Below are 4568 nucleotides of genomic sequence, written 5' to 3'. Positions count from 1 at the left end.
AATCGACTTTACGTCAAGGCGGAGAAGTGTGAGTTCCAAGTTCCGTCCATCTCTTTCCTGGGCTACATAATCGGTCAAGGCCAGAAAGAGATGGATCCCTCCAAGGTCTCCGCGGTGGCCGAGTGGCCCTCCCCCTCAACCCGCAAGAGACTGCAACAGTTCCTTGGATTCGCTAATTTCTATCGGCGGTTCATACGAGGCTACAGTCAAGTCGCGGCACCTCTCACGACCCTGACCTCCACCAAGAGTTCCTTCTCATGGACGCCAGAGGCTGAGACCGCCTTTTTGGGCCTTAAGAAGCGCTTCGTATCCACGCCCATCCTCATTCAACCTGATCCCTCTCTCCAGTTCGTGGTGGAGGCCGATGCTTCTGACACCAGAGTGGGCGCGGTCCTCTCCCAGCGCTCCCCCTCCGACCACAAGCTCAACCCCTGTGCCTTCTTCTCCGGCCGGCTGTCCCCGCCGGAGAGAAATTATGACGTCGGCAACCACATGCTCTTGGCCGTCAAGCTCGCCTTGGAGGAGTGGCGACATTGGCTAGAGGGCGCGGAGCACCGACCACCGCAACCTGGCTGACATTCAGTTTGCTAAGAGATTGAATTCCCGACAGGCCAGGTGGGCCTTGTCCTTTGGTCGTTTCAATTTCTCCCTCACCTACCGTCCCGGGTCCCAGAATGTTAAGCCGGATGCCCTGTCCCGCCTGTACTCCCCCGAGGACCCCTGTACTGATCCCGATACCATCCTGCCCCCCGCTTGTCTGATCGCCACACTCACTTGGGAGGTTGAGTCCGCGGTAAGCCTTGCGCAGAGGCAGCAGCCAGGCCCCGGTTCCGGCCCCCCAAATCGCTTGTTCGTTCCGGACGCTGTACGGTCCAGGGTACTGGTCTGGGCCCATTCCTCCAAGCTCACCTGCCACCCGGGGATCACCCGCACTTTGGAATTCATCCGCCGGCGATTCTGGTGGTCTACCATGGACGCAGACGTCCGTGCGTTAATTGCGGTGTGCGCAACCTGCGCCCGGAGCAAGACCTCGACCCGTCCCCGTTACGGTCTGCTTCGGCCCCTACCCATTCCTAGCCGGCCTGGGTCGCACATCGCCCTGGACTTCGTCACCGGTCTGCCCATGTCGGAGGGCAACACCACCATCCTCACCGTGATCGACCGTTTCTCCAAGGCTGCGCACTTCGTCGCTCTTCCCAAGCTTCCCTCCTAAAGAGAGACCGCAGATCTCCTGGTTAGACACATGTTCCGCCTTCATGGCATCCCTGCGGACATCGTTTCCGACAGGGGTCCCCAGTTCAACTCTCAAGTGTGGCGTGCGTTCTGCGCGGTTCAAGGGGCCACACCCAGCCTTTCCTCCGGGTTCCACCCCCAGTCCAATGGACAATAGGAGCGGGCCAACCAGGAGATGGAGGCAGCACTCCGCTGTACCTCCCACACCAGTCCCTCCTCCTGGAACTCTCAGTTTCCCTGGGTCGAGTATGCCCACAACACGCCAGTCTACGCATCCTCCGGCTTATCCCCGTTCATGGCCTCGCTTGGCTACCAACCACCCCTGTTCCCCGAATTGGAGGACGAGATCTCAGTCCTGTCGGTCCAGGTCCACATGCGCAGGTGCCAGCGCACTTGGAAGCGCACACGCGCTGCGCATCTCCGCGCATCCTCCCGCTCCCAATTGCAGGCCAATAAACGCCGTCTACCTGCCCCCCAGTACGCTCCCGGACAGAAGGTGTGGCTTCGCGTAAAGGACCTTAACTTGAAGGGAGTTCCTCCCAAACTCTCCCCCGGTTTCATCGGCCCCTTTGAGATCGAGACTATTATTAACCCCTGTGCCGTTCGTCTCCGACTTCCCCCATCGCTCCGTGTACATCCGAACTTCCACGTCTCCCAGGTCAAGCCTGTCTCCACCAGCCTGTTGTCTCCCCCCACTCCGCCCCCATCTCCACCCAGGGTCATCGACAACCACCCGGCGTGGACAGTCCTTCTGGAGATACAACGCCGCGGCCGGGGTCACTAATACCTCGTCTGCCTCACAATATGTGACTGCTTACAAATGTGACTAATGTATGATAGTAAGCATTATTGGCCCTTAACACTAATATTCAGGAACGACACTGCCTCAAATGGATATTGGCCTAAGCAACACCAGTAGAGGCATATGCTTTTCGCTGAACTTTTAAACGTTGCAAACGTGCAAAAACATAATTATATATTTATGTGGCATTTAGTCCAATGCTTAAAATATGGCATTCAGTAGGCCAATGCTTTGCTAAAATCTGTAAAGTATGACCAAGTGTTTCTTTCTGTTCAATAGATAGAACTTTATCAATCCCCTGTAGGAGAAATTTGTTAATGTTTGTCCCTATAAAACAATAATGGTAAAAAAAATTATACAAAGCATGACGGTAACTCTAAACTCAAACCGTCCAATCTGAATGCTCTACTTAACCACTCCCCCTACTCACTTCAACCAATGCAAAGCGAACAGAACTCAGAGTGATAGATATAACAGAGTGGCGACACTTCCATTGGACTCCGTTGTAGCGTTCTTTAATGGACATATTATAGAATGGACACCGGATTCCAAAATGGCGCCCATTCATTCCTATGTAAACTGCTCAATGGCGCAGGGCAACATCAAGGAGAGATGCTTCCGCATCATGGGAGCCTAGCCACGCCACATTCATGACGTACCGGATGCAGAAATATCCTTGTTCTTTAGCATTGTTAGCATTGTAGCATCATAAGCGAGAAGTCTGAGCGATCACAGTCGCATTGTTTACTGACCATGGAAGTATAAGTTAACTTCATAAATATGAAAGATTGCTCAATATAACATATAATACCAACAACATATTAAATGTATGTTGGCCTAGAAAACCATACAGTTCAATGTTATTGCTTAAGAAACAGATTCCATCCATCTATTTACGAAAAATGCTATCAATAATTTATATACAAATAAATGGTTACATATCGATCAGCAACGAGGTTGGAGTAGCCTAACCACATAAATATTTGTAATAGGCCTACATCAACATTGTTAACTGTCATACATAGCTAAACAAGGAAATGAAAAATTAAATACTAACACAACTGAAATGTTTACTAGGCTATTAACAATATTATAAAAATGATACCGTAATGCAACCGTTCTTTGTTTTTGGATCATTTGAATAAATGGATCAATAAATGGTGAATCGCAATGATCGCAAGCAGAGGAACGTGAGAGTCATTGAGCAGCAGCTGAACCAGTCTAAAAAATCCCTTTGTCACTAAAATACTTTGGGTGATAAAGAGTCACCACAGCGCCTAAAAACATCAACGTAATTCATGTTAAGTAAAAGGAAAAACCTCAGACACGAGAAGTTAACGGAGCCGTGCACTAGGCCCTCTCGAAGGCCGGGCCGAAACAACATTTGTTTCACTACGACTCCTTTCAGCTGCCCACCCCTCCTTCTCCAGCAAAAAATAATAACATAAAACGGCTAATAAAAGGCTTGAGGAGGAGTTTTTTTTGCAGAGACACATTCCTGTTCCCCACTTTTATTGGAGTGAACAGAGATATCTACTTCTGGGCCCCTTGAGTCGAGGGAACCGTCCACAGCGGATTGGGGAAGTATGCACTGTTCCTGGGGGCTTGCGTTTTTTGCATGAACATATTATAAAATGGACAATGGATTCCAAAATGGCGCCCATTCATTCCGATGTAAACTGCTCAATGGCGCAGGCTAACATCAAGGAGAGATATGCTTCCGCATCATGGGTCCCTAGCCACGTCCTACTTCATGACGTACCGGATGCAGAAATATTCTTGTTTTTTAGCATTGTAGCATCATAAGCGAGAGGTCTGAGTGATTGCCGTCGCATTGTTTACCGAACATGGAAGTAGGCCCTACACGTTACTAATTCCCCGATGATTCTCTATATGTTTAACAATTATTATTTTAGATTAGTTGGCTCCTTTTTTACTTTATAAGAAAAGCACCTTGTATATACCTTTTTGAATGTTAAAACAGAAATCATAATTACCACTTGTTTTTTAATATATTTCTGTTTCTGAAACGAGAATCAAATGCCCAATATATACACAGACCCATCAGCTGGTGTACCCAGGGAACTCACAAGATGTTAGGAAGCAAAGGAGTCTGAAATGACCCCACATCATATCATGGACCTATTAGGGTGCAATAACAGATATGATGGTACCACCACGTCAGGTTTCAAAAACAAGTAATACAGGAACGGAATCTCAAAGGAAAATCAGGCCTACTGTAGGCCTATGTAAATAAGATTAAAGATGTCTAGGATAGTATAAATGATAACTGTAAATGGCAGGTGTACTTTGCTTTTGATGGAGCCATAATGTTCTATCAATAAAAATAATAATAAAATGCATTTTATTGATGGCCACCATTCAGGCCACTTAAGCACACCTTGCATGTATTATTGATAAAAGATTAAAAAACCTTGGGTGGAGCATGTTTGTAACTTTTGTGAAAGAGCTGGAAAGAGCTGGAGTAATGGAATAAGATGCAGCTGGGCAGGGCGCTGAGAGGTGATGCATG

This window comes from Gadus morhua, chromosome 12 (genome assembly GCF_902167405.1).
Source record: "Gadus morhua chromosome 12, gadMor3.0, whole genome shotgun sequence".
Taxonomy (NCBI): Eukaryota; Metazoa; Chordata; class Actinopteri; order Gadiformes; family Gadidae; genus Gadus; species Gadus morhua.
The sequence above is the reverse complement of the archived record's forward strand: the minus strand, read 5'-3'. Positions refer to the sequence as shown.